This window comes from Diadema antillarum, unplaced genomic scaffold, assembly GCF_040938485.1.
Source record: "Diadema antillarum isolate AM-2024a unplaced genomic scaffold, OU_Dant_1.0 seq00000122_RagTag, whole genome shotgun sequence".
In the NCBI taxonomy this organism is placed as follows: domain Eukaryota; kingdom Metazoa; phylum Echinodermata; class Echinoidea; order Diadematoida; family Diadematidae; genus Diadema; species Diadema antillarum.
Window position 1 is genome coordinate 152,582 of NW_027271202.1, and position 14,115 is coordinate 166,696.

Here is a 14,115-nt window from a genome sequence, read left to right on the forward strand (position 1 = left end):
TAGGTTTTTTTCGTGATAGTTGCCTGTTCAGATCAAGCATTGCAATGTACTGCTGAAGAATGCATCGAGTGTTTCTGCCTTGTTTGGGATACTCAAAGCCACAGAAGGCCGCAAACATCGTAGCGAAGGAATACACGATTGTATACAGGAATTCGGGCAGATTTCACAACCATCCAGCCAAATAGTGATGTCACTAGTGCGCAGCATTCACAGTGAAGATTGTGGGATTTCTGATAGTCCTGCCAGGTTCTGAAAGAGATTTTGGCATGAATAAATAATGACTGAATAAAATTTCGAAGGAAATAGGTCGTTTACACTAATTTGTTGCTTACATAAACTAACAGGTTGCAACTATGACCATTGACCAGAAAATGGAAAATTAAATTAATTGTATAGTTTTTGTTGAGATCTACTTCAGGTTTCAAACATCTTTTGCTGAGATAATGAGAAATGGCTTTGAAATAGCTGCGATATCCAAAACAGAGCAATAATAATATAATGTAGGACCCACTTTTTATCACGATCGCTGCGTTTTACTTTGTTTTTGGATGCCTCCTCCATTTCAAAACCAATTTCTATCAAAATATTTAGAATTCCTCTTAGAATGGCATACTCTCTATTATTTCATTAGTAGGTTCTTGGTATATCACAAAAAGTTAAAAGCCCAAATCCTCACCTCCACCAATACTATACCATCCCTTTAAGTTTTGATATTGGTTTCTAAACAAATCCGGTCGGATCGATTTATTTCAGCTCTTTGTCATATAAGTAAAACATAATAATAATGCAAAGAAATATTCCTCTTATATTTCTAGTCACAAAGCAGATGGAATTCCCGTCTCCCATAAAAAAAAAAAATGCAGCACTTACTTTGTCACAGACATACAGCATGTCCTCTCAAAGCAGGCGGGGAACTAGGAGACAGCATGCAGACATCACTAAGTTAGAGCTGAAGAAAAAAATAGATGTGGAATAGCCTGAGTAAAGTCATGTTGAAAAAAAAAATGTGGCGAATTTGGACTGAGATGAAAATGCACACCTTTTATGTAGGCCTGCATACATTTATGACATAGGGCATATTCACATATTCCCACATTTTTCCTAACCAACTCAAAGTCTTCATAACATAAAATAACAAAGTAAGACAACATCATATTACATGCCAATTTAACATCAGTTTGCTGTATATTTTACACAGTTAGGAAAGGAGTAAGACTTATAGACCTCAGCCATTCACCCGTTGCTGAGCTTGCCACAGATGATGGTCCGGGTGCTGGCCATGGTAATGGGTGTAATGATGCCCATTATGGATGACACCTCTAATCCTGTTACCACACACAAAAAAGTGAAAATATAGCCCCCTCTACTTATTCACAACATTGATTTGATTTACTTTAATAATACTGGTTACAGAAAAGGAGATTACCTCCCCCCCCCCCCCCAAAAAAAAAGAAGCTATTCAGGGCATTTGAAGATTCTTGCGGGGTAGAGATGCTGCCTGTATATGAGTGACAATCCATCATGGAGTTTTCAAGAAAAAATCCAAAAAACTGAGAAGACGTAGAACGCAAAAGTCAAGAATGAATGATCGCAATGGTCCACTTGAGGAATTCTCTCGATTATAGATGGTATCAAAAATTGCACTATAGTCTTATCAAATTTTCCGCAACCCACTAAACGGTGGCTACGTTATAGTAACTGATAAAACTGCGTTCATGTGTAATGATAAACTTTGATATAATATACTTCACGGATATCACATGCTGAAAATCTAGATGAATCAATAACCTGAAAATACACATATTACGGATTAATCCATTAATGAAACTTACATATTCTGTTGAGGAATCACTCTGTCCTTCAGAATTGCATATAAGTTTACGTGATCAGGAGAATGCGCGCAACTTCATCATATTGTATCTTGCTTGGATACCTGAAAAGGAAAATCAAGTGTCATGAGTTCAAGGCCACTGCTCATGCGTGTGTAATAATTTTGCAGAAGAGCTAATTTATGTAAATGTGACTACATAACTCTCTCCATGGCAGCTTAATGTATAGTTCAATTCTTATGCACTGCCTTGCTGCATACAGGGTGTACTTAAGTCCACCACTAACACTACCTGACTACAGAGAATTATCCCAGCATAAAAATGAGCATGCAATGTTTGCCATTATAAGTTTAGTTAGTGCACTGGTCTATTTATCCATAAGTTTATCAACAATTATTCATCAACCTTCGTTCCTTTTATTCGTTATTAATCAAGTGTGGTATGGCACGACGCGATGTATTATCCTTGGGGATGTTTGTGTGTGTGTGTGGGGGGGGGAGGGGAGGGGGCGTAAAGGTTATGTAAAGGATACACTTCCTATAGGAATATCCGATTCCACGTTTTCTGAACTATTTTGTTTTGTTGTTGATCGATAAATCTAAAGAATTATTTGAAATTTGTGATGATGTATGTGTTCACTGTATTGTGAGTATAAATCATGCTTCTATAATTGTGTATGTAGTGAAAATTGTATCATTTGTAATGTGTACATGTACATGAATATAATATGTAAGTTTATGCATGTATGTAGATATTCCTATGTGCACGACCATATACCAACAAAAAGAATTTCCTAAATGAACAATAAATGAATCGGAAATCGGAAATCGGAAATCGGGAAATCGGAATGCCATGAGTCCGGCATGACGTCTGTAGCAAGACATTTTATCATTAAAGCTGATCTAATTCCACAGAATGGTTACGAAACAAAACAAAATAAAACAGAAAAAGCACGCATAAAACTAGCCAATTTTAACAGAACTCTAAAATGAACATTTCAATATTACTGCCTACAAGCCTACATTATAAGACAAGGCTATACAACCAAAAACATGACAGATACAAGAAATTTGATGAAGGGTAATATCGAGAGTAAGTCCTTGGTCGAGAATATTGTGGATATTTCAAATCACGCTTTACGATGATATTTTAACTCACCATTTTCCACGAAGTAAGAAGCTGCGGGGTCTTGATATTATGAAGTGGACAGAATAATGTTGAAGTCAGAGTTGCAGTAAGCCGCTACGAAAAGCCTCAGAAGAGTTGATCTGCTGTGGAAATGGAATTTGCGCTGGATGCTCAGCTCAAACACGCATGCACGAGCTGTACAATGAGCCATCTGGGAGTCAACTTATGTGCACATAAGTTCGCACGACTCAACAATTCATTGAATTCCTAAATCATGTTCAAGAAAAGAATGAACATGCCCACGCCAGGTGACCAAACGACTGGGTCCGTGAATTGTCACTTAAGGAAACATCCATGTCATTATTTTGCATCGAATGTATTCTATGGATTAATAGGCGTTTAAAAAAAACATTTTCCACTTTTGATTCTTAATAATTCAGTAACTATATATCAGATAACACTGTCATTGATATGGGTGATAGTTGTATAGTGTACAATTTTGTTGGAGGTGGTTTAAAACATAAATCAGTTTCATGAAACCCATGATCAATTTCACAGTTAGGTTACAGATTTTGCTCTATTTCCAACCCTCTGTACAAAACTTTCACTTTGCACAGGGGTCAATGGGTGTGTATGGGAGTATGTGGTTAACACCCTGACAATGGTGTTAAACAACGGCCAGGGTTTGAATGCTTTATTATTTATTCATGAGAAATTCCACTATCACAGCTAGTCTTTATTCATTCTAAAATGTGGTGTTTGCAAGCACATGGAAACATGTGCTTACATTTTTCATGTGCATGCATTTTACCCTTATGCTTTACCGTGCATGAATCTATGAAAAAAAGGAAACAAAAATCAACCCTTAAAAATAAATCGTGTAGTTTGTATCCTTATACATCGGCGATTTTGCTCTCTAAATGATTTTATTTTATCATTTCATTTATTTTCACTTAAAAAGATATGTATACATAAAATGTGACAATGGTATGACAAGTATAAAATGACAATGTGACAAACAAACAAACAAAGCAAACAAACAGCAAAAGATATCAAGTGAAGGGGTGAGTGAGAAGGCAATTGGCCTTATTCAAAACTAATCCCGGAAAAGTAAATATATTGTATATACAGAGAAAAACATTGGCACACACACACACACACACACTCACACATACACACACATGCATACACAGACAAACACATGGAACAGCGCACATTAACAATACGCAAGATGTCATTTTCACAAACACACCCTATCTTGCTAGTCTCTTATAAATTCGTAAAATGATATTGGTAACTTCCAGAAAACCTTTCAAGTAAAATACGCTTGAAAGCTTTCTTAAAACTTTGTACCGTTTCCTTACATTTCACATCAGAGTGGATGGAATTCCAGATTTGAGGGCCTTGAAAAAATATTGACTTTATTTTTGCTGTCCCGAGATGGAGTCGCAACGAAAATCTTTAGCGTGTAGTAGGGTTTGACTCCATCATCGCACAGTAAGCATGCAGGGAATGCTGTGACATATTCCATTTTGATTGGTGATCAATACCAGACGAGCAGTCAGGTATTCTTCGTTAGCTTGTTCGCAGACCCTTTCATCTTAGACTCAACTTCATTTAAAAATGCTCCGATGACTGATTATGAAATTATGGGAGAACATCAAGTTTTATGATGTCTTAAAAAAACATGTACATAGTAGCACCACTACGGTATGCAATATTATATTCAAGTGTCGATCAACACCATATAGGTCTTTCTTTGAGACTAGTTATGGGCTCAATATTGCACCTTAGCTAGAATGAACCACAAACAGGAAGATATGTCTTTGTAATTGTAATTACGTTTCGACATCCCAACTAATAAGTGATAGGTTAGGTGAATGTTAAAGACACGGGGATACACGAATAGAAATTGCGCAAAAAAAAAATGACATAAAACGAACATTATTCTAATAGGCATGCCTGGGCAGTAATCTGATGTATCTATTGATAAAGAATTCTAATTGAAGATTCATATCAGTTTGCTTTGTCAGAATCATGAGGAAAAGTGATAAAATAAACCGGCTATCCAGGGTACAGTTTAAACACTTTCACATGAAACAGCTCTGATTAAGATTAACACTTTTGCACAATAATATTTCTGTTCAGAATTGACTTTTGCTTTATATGTTTTTATCTTAAAGTATAGGATTTCATTTCATTTAATAGATAAACAAGTAAAATATAGCCAAAATTATGTTAACGTCCAAAATGAATCTTCAGATTGCTCAGCGAGACGGCGGCATCGAATCCCGATCAGCGAAGACACAAATGCACCTGTGGAATTGTTTTGTACAGCAACAGAAATCTGACGACTATTTGAATAATTACAGCCAGTTGGAACTTCATATGTTAAACCTGCTAGGTTATGTGTACAATGTGATTGGTCAATACCAGACAAGCAATCAGGTATTCTACGTTAGTTTTTTTTAGTAGACCCTTTTCATCATGGACTCAACTTAATTTGAAAATATACTCTCGATGAATGATTATAGAATATGAAAGATGATTAAGTTTCCTGATATCATAAAATATATGTTCATAATGTCAGCACAAGGATATGTAATATTCCATTTTAGTGTCGAGCAACACCATAGGAGGTCTTTGTTTTGAGACTAGTTTGGGGCGCAATATTGCACCGTCATTGACCGTGGGCAAGATCGAACCCCAAATGAACCATATAAGAAGCAAAGTTCCACCATTTTCGCAAATCGTGTAATTTGCACCCATTTCCGGGACTTCGAACTCTTCTAGCTCCCTTATTGAACCTTTTTTTTTCTTAGTGTGTACGTGTAGATTATGGGCCATAACCCCTGTTTCGTCGTCTTAATACACCAGCTAAAGTTTTGTAATCAACATCAATTTTGTAACCAACATGACCGATAACTAATATATTGATAAGATGGCAGTTAATTGTGCTACTAATAAATCATTTCGGAAGTGGGCTAGATAGAAATCATTCTGAAATTGCCTAGCCCATATTAAGAATCTTGATAACTAATATAGGAAGCTTACAATGTAGTATAGACAAGATGGCATATTTTATTTCTGCTGAAGATAGTTGAGGCTATATCTTAATATCACCTGTGGTTGTTTGTTTGTTTGTTGTGTGTGTGTATATATAAGTGTGTGTTTGCTTCGTTGTTTGCTTGTTTGTCGCATATCGCAAACATAACTTGTGTTACAAAGAATTGGTTGGGGCAAAATACTCAATACATATCATACATATACATATCATACCAGGATGTGCATTGTGAGATCGACACAAGAAAATGAAAGAGATAATCTCAGATATCAATGCCACAACGACGATCAGAAAAATGATACGGATGACGGTATACCAGCACAGTCAATTGTGCCATCAAGCCGTCATGATATTCACAGGAGAATGAAATCCAATTCTTTACTGGTTTAGGTGAAAGCAGCCATATTAGTGGAACACATTCGAGAAGCTAGAGGAGAATAGGACCATCCTATTCCAAAATATTATACTATTCCATTTTTCGATGTTTGCATATCGTTATTTCGTCTTTATCACTTCAGTTCTCATGACAACGTTTTGTTACTCCAAGGTTACATAAATATATTTTTCTCAGTTTACTTTGTTTTGATTATGCAACCTTATTCTCTGTTATCAAAGAAAGTGAAATGTCTATGTTCTTTTCGAAAAATGAAATAAAATTTGAATTGAATGGAATTGAAAAGAATTTTTACAGTTTCGCCAAAGTCATTGCTGGAAAGGAATTAAAGACTATACAACAATTCATGATGTCACACAGCAATATTGGACAGCAATACATAGAAAATATAAAAAGTAACAAAAAATATTTCAGAAGGCAGGGAAAAACCTTCAACATAATGTCAGCAACAAGTGGGAGGAGTACGTCTTTCATATAATATTCAATGTCGTGGAATTTACTATATATTTTTGTGTTTATTGTCGTTCATGTGTGACATCATGAATTGCTCTAATTTTCTTATCCAGCGGTTACCGTGGTTACGGTACCGAAAGTTTAATAATTCATAAATTTTGAACGGATTGCCCAATTTTTCTCAAACTTCACTGATGTGTTCTTTTGTATTACTGCATTCTCAATCTACAAATAAAAATTGGATTTCATTTCCCTTTTAATCAGTGTCTCCAATATCTTTGTAATTTCTTTTGAATCAATACACGTGTTGTTTTACCTCCACGACCACTGCAGTGAATGTTACAATAATCATATCTGATTGTTGGATTGAAAAATGAGGGTTTTTTAGAGCCATTGCCTTGCCCATTTTAGGCCAGTTTGCCACAGATTCGTGTACGCAAGACACTGTACATACTTTGCTACTGATTAACAAATTGCCCTACATCGACCCAAATATAAACACTGAATTGATCAGTATCACAGTAGTGGCCAAGACTGAACCTTGTCCGGTTAGCAATTCTAGTTCGCATATGAGACAGCTGTATCACTTTGACCGTTGTTTTTTTTCCCTGTGAGGACATGTATGATATGGCTATATTCATACACTGCAAAAAGTCCGGTGTTAAATAGTGAACACCGAGCTGGTGTTAAATTTTCGGTGCTTATTTATGGTGTTAAATTAACACCTCCGGGTGTCATTTCCAAATTTTAAACTGTTTTTTGAAGAGTTTCTTAGTAACTGCACTTCTTGTTGACTTTTACATTAAAATACTAGATTTTTGAAAAAATGTGAAAATAAATTTACACTAAAGTAACACCAGCTGGTGTGGTCTCTTATTGAAGCTGGGCTGGTGTTGAACCATTGATATTAACACCAACAAATATCAAATCAACACCATGTGGTGTCATCTTTGAATTAACACCAGTACAGTGTTAAAATAACACCAGGTACAGTGTCAAATTAACACCACGAAGTGTCAGGTGAACACTTTTCAACACCATCACAGTGCATTTTTAACACCTGTGGGTGTGGTCCTTTATTGAAGTTTGATCGGTGTTAGATTTAACACCCGTGGTGTTAAATCTAACACCGATATTTTTACAGTGTACATGTCTTATTTGTCAGCATCCTGCATTGAAAACGAATCCATATCCTCCCGGGTGTGTGGTAAACACTCACAGACAGGTGGAATATTTGTATTAGATAATTTACTGAAAAGGATTTCCTTTTCATCTTCGATGTCTAATCTATTGTGAAAACATCATCCAAGCTCCAATGAAGAATACATTATTGAAGTTATGGCATGATTTTGCTGTTCTCGTATAGCAAAGATTATATTCCCAGTGGACAATGTTTGACTATATACCACTTATACCACTATACCAACAAAACCGATTTGTATATATAAAAAAAGAATGACCAACATGTGAACATAGACATAAAACTGAGCCTTCACGAACATTTCAATTTAGTTTTCAGTATCAATGTATTTCATTAAGTTCATTTAAGTTTCATTACATGTTCAACAGAACGTGAAATAAGTACATTTGTATATGTATTAGTGTAAACATGAAATATCTTCGAATTTTGCGTTCTTATGAACTAGAGAAAAATTCATAATTTGCGAATATGATGCATGTGCATACTAAATTTGAAATTGCATTCAAATAATCTCATCTTATATCATATCATAAAGATAGAAAGTTGAGGGAAATTAAGCAGAGAATAGAATCTATCAATTTTATCTCAAAAATTAACCAACTTCAAAAATCTTATTCTGAGCGGAGTATGATTACAAATAAGAAACTGCATAGTACAATTTCTACTCAATTTATGCTGTGATAATAAACATTGACTAACATAGTCATCTCGTTTTAAACTAGGACCTGCCTTGAAACCCTACGAATCAAACAATGTTTACAGGAGAGAACAATAACGAATGAATATCTAATTAAAAAAAACGCCCAACGCCTGGAATATAGGGTCCACAAAAGCCCCTCCCCCCCTTTATGTCGTAAAAACAAGAAAAAATGAACACGTGATGTTCACAAGAACCTTTTGAATGTAGAGTCAAATGAAATGAGGCACAGTATACTTTTAGCAGTGTTAAGGTATGACCGAGCGCGCTTCACAGTTTGAGAAAAATATATCGAGGTAGAATGACAGTCTGTACAATCAGTGCAAATAGATATTCAGCTTATAGTTAATGTATAGACGCAAGCTATACCCAGTGGTATTGGGAATCATTCATTACGATGAAATATTTAATAAAAAGCCTTACACACTTACTTTTCTAATATAAAACAAATGCGAATGAAGTGACCAAGCTGATAAAACAATATCTTGTATGTCATTCACTTTTCGGTGATCGATTTTCAGATAATTGGATTGACTTGGCAAGTAATCTGAGGTTTTTATTTGATTGATATTTTTGTCTAAAATCGACTGATGTGTATTGTGCTATGTAATAATTCCATAGGGTCACATGCTATGTATTATTCTCTGAATTGATATGAATAATCTGTCCTCCGCTGTACTTAGTAGACCTATATACATATCATATCAATTTGACTTGTATAGACCAACCATGACTGAGGAATGCTCTGCCTTTGTAACCCCCGTCTACAAAGCGGCATGTGCGATACATGTATCATATACGTGCATTATTGTCTCAGCTTGGCACTGTGCTGTGGAACCAGAACTTCACGTTGGAGATGAGCAGTCTACCCCATCATGCCCCAGCCTGTTCCGTCACAGTCCCCTCCCTCAACGAGGAAATCAACTGCGCTTGTTTGTCAAGTAATCAAGGAGCTGTTGAACAATGAAGACTACATCAATATGCTCAACAGTGTAGTCAGCAATGCAGTCGACAAGGCCTTCACTAAACTCAACAGCCGTGTTGAAGTGCTTGAAGGTCAAGTCCATGATCTCCAAAATGAATGCGACAACAAGTCACACCAGATCACAGTTCTCAAGAAGGAGATAAGTCAGCAGTCAGACCGAATCCAAAATCTTGTCCAGGGTCAACTCGACCTCGAGCAGTACTCCAGACGTAACTGCATCCGGATCTTCGGTGTCAGAGAAGCAGCAGGGGAATGCACCGACAACATACTGTGCGACATTGCTCAGAGCAAGCTAGGAATCACCATAAACCCAGCAACAGACATAGACCGGAGCCACCGCACAGGAAGGAAGAAACCTGAATCGGCCTCTCATTCTCCCAGACCAATCATCGTCAAAATGACCTCGTACAAAAAGAAGCATCAAATCCTCACAGCAAGAAGAAAACTGAAAGGAAGCGGTATCTCCATTCATGAAGATCTCACGAAGCACAATGTCGATCTCCTACGCAAAGCAACACACCACCAGAAAGTGAAGAATGCCTGGTCATCAGACGGTCGTATCATAGTCGAAATACCTGCCTCACATGGGAAAACGATCAACAAAGTAATCAGAAGTGAAAGTGATCTGGCCAGATTATGACTTCAACTTCTCAAAGTCCCCCACCTCCATGTATGTATCCTGTAAGTTTTTGTAGTTTTTGTAAGAGACAACGGGCTCAAGATAATATCTGTTATTTTTGTGCAACCTCTAGTTCCAGTCGCCTGAGGGCATTAGAAGAAGATGAAGATGGTGTATCTGTACTTAGTACTGAAACAGAATATTTCATTCCAAGTGAATTTGCCTCTATGATGAATGGTACGTTTTCAGAAATGTTTACGTGTCTGCATTTCAACTGTCGAAGTTTGAAGGGTAACAGTGATAACTTTATATCGTGCATTAATTCCTTGAATACTGAAATATCTATTATTGCTGTATCTGAAACATGGGCACAGGGAAATGAATCCCCTCAGTTTACGTTGCCCCAATATAAATTCCTCGGAAGGGGAAGAACAGATAAGAGAGGTGGAGGTGTTGGTATGTTCATTAATAGAAAATATAATGTTAAACAGAGATGTGATTTAGAGGTTTTTGATCAATGTATTGAGTCAACATTTGCTGAAATTATCAATTTGAAGGATAAAATTGTTATTGGCGTGGTATACAGACCCCCCAATCAATCTCTTCAATCATTTCTTACTGGTCTACAGCCAACGTTACAGAATATATCTCGAGAAGGTAAACATTGTATCCTACTTGGTGATTTTAATGTTGATTTATTGAGTTCCGACAGTTCCACTCACCAATTCTTGGACTTAATTCTTACCTCCTCATACACTCCTACTATTTTTAAACCAACACGTGTAACAAACCACTCTGCAACCTTACTTGATAATGTATTCATTAATCGTCCTGAAAATGTAGTTAAGTCTGGTATATTGATTTCAGATGTGAGTGATCATTTATCACCCTTTGTCATCTATCACCTTGGCCGTCAGCAGGTGAGCACCGAAAAGGAATCATCCACTTATATTTACAAAAGAATGATACATGAAGAGGGTATGACAAATTTTTTTTCATTGCTCCAGTCTTATGAGTGGAGCCACCTGGAAAATATTCCAGACATCAATGAGAAATACTCTGTTTTTATATCTCATTTTATGACCCTGTACGATGAGTGCTTTCCTATAAAGAAACTTGATAAAAAAAAATATGAGAAAAAACAAACTTGGTTTAACAGCCATCTGAAGAAGTTGTGTAAAAAGAAATAAATTTTGTACCGTAAATACATCAAGAATCCTACAATGTACAGAAAAGAGATTTACGTCAAATATAGAAATTTTGTGAATAATGAAATACGACGTGTTAAGCGGGAATATTATCATGGTATTTTTGATAGAGTAAAAAATGACCAAAAAGGTACATGGAAGGCGATTAACGAAGTCTTGAATACATCGAAGTCTAAAACTACATGTGCAAGTATTATGAAAGAAGGTGTTCTGATTGAGGATAAAGAAAACATTGTGAATTTATTCAATGATTATTTTAGTAATATTGGTTCTGAGTTGGTTAGAAATATGCCCCCGTGTTCTATGAATAATGATTTTTCAGAGTATTTAAGACCGAGAGTATTACATACTATGTTTTTTAACCCCATTTCTGAATCTGATTTGATTACAGCTGTATTAAGTATAAAGGATAATAAGAGTTCAGGGCATGATGGCATAGAAGCATTTATTGTCAAAAAATGCATTCATTTGATTGCATCCCCATTATGCCATATTTTCAATACTTCAATTGAAAAAGGTGTTTTCCCAAGTGATATGAAAATCGCAAAAGTTATCCCAATCTTTAAATCTGGGGACAATCGTCTTTGTTCTAATTATAGACCAATTTCTATTTTGTCCATTTTTTCAAAGGTTTTCGAAAAGTTGGTACACAAACGATTGATCTCATTCTTGGAAAAAAATGCAATCCTGTATCAAGGGCAATTTGGTTTCAAACAAGGATATAGCACATTTATGGCCCTTTTAGAATTTGTCAATAATGCTACTTTGGCTTTTGAAGAAAAAAACATTGTTATTGGATTATTCTTAGACTTATCAAAAGCCTTTGATACTATTGATCACAAAATTCTGATAAGTAAAATGTATCATTATGGAATTAGAGGCAATGTGTTAAACTGGTTTGAAAGTTATTTGTTAAACAGAAAACAATATGTGTTTATTGATAATCATACTTCACAATTTCAACATATCAATGTTGGTGTCCCACAAGGATCAGTGTTAGGTCCATTACTCTTTTTGCTTTATGTAAATGACCTGGTTTTTGTAAGTGATGTTTTAAAGCCCATTATATTTGCTGATGACACAAACATCTTTCTGTCAGGCAAGGATATCCATGATATGAATGTTGTATTCAATGCAGAACTTGAAAAGGTGTATTCCTGGTTTTTATCCAACAAACTCACTATTAATTTTGAAAAAACAAATTTTATGATATTTAGACCTCAGCAATTACAGCTAGATACAGCTTTGTTTGATTTATCCATTAATGACCAAAAAATAAGTAATGTTAAAAAAATAAAGTTTCTTGGTGTCATTATTGACGAACATCTCACATGGAAAGATCAAGTGCAAAATATTTCAGGTAAAATAGCAAAAGCAGTGGGTATTTTAAACAGATTGAAGAGCTTGCTTCCTCTTCGAATTATGTTAAATATTTATAATACCTTGGTTTTGCCACATCTTTCATATTGTACTGTTGTATGGGGAAACTGCTCTAAATATCTTTTGGACAGATTGCTTGTTTTGCAGAAACGTGCAGTCCGTTGTGTCTCAAACTCTCACTTTTTAGCTCCAACAAACCCTTTGTTTGAGAAATTGAAGGTTTTAAAGGTCTTAGATTTGTATACATTGCAGGCAGCATGCTTCATGTACAAATTTTCTAGGGATTTACTGCCTGATGTTTTTAAAGAGTATTTTATTTGTAATAACAAAGTTAATTTGTATAGAACTAGAAACTCTGATAAATTGTATGTACCATTTTACCGTCTTAGCCTGTCAAGAAAGTCAATAAGGTATACAGGCCCAAAAATATGGAACTCAATTACCCCCAGTTTGAAATCATGCCCCACCATTTCATCATTCAAAAGACAGTTTAAGTTACAGTTGATTAATGCATACCGGTATTGTTCATAGAACTGTACTGTGTCTATACAGTGCACTGGCTGATTCTCGGCATGTGTTGTTCTGTGTTCTCTGTTCGGGCGCGCCTGCTCGGTGACCTTCACCCCGGCGCGCTGGCGCGGTGCGCGCGCCGGGGTGGGGGTCGCCGGGCGGCCGCCTCGGGTGGAGGATGTAGGGTGGTACAGGTTGGGAATCGCGCGCGTGCCTGTGGTGATTATGATCGGAGCCTTCTACATTCATTGTACAATGTATTACAATTATTCTTTTACACTGTACTCAGTACATGTATCGTAATGGAGAGCTCTGATCATGTTGGAAGTGGTGCGCCCTCAGTGGCGGGGCGCGGCTCACGATATTGCTTGGCATAAATGTACACACTGAAGAATCACGATTATACAGCTGCACACCATATTCAATGATACTCGGTATTATGATGATATGTATTTTTTTTTTGTCTTTGTCGATTCTTATAGAATATTATATGCTCAAACCATATATATATTTCTTAAATTGCATTCAATGATAATTCTTGCCCATTTTTGTCCCACCCTTTTTATGGTTGTTTTTGGTATGTCGTGGTTCCTTCCTTTTGGATGTGCTTTTTTTTTTTTTCTTCTTCTTCTTCTTCTTGCCCCTAT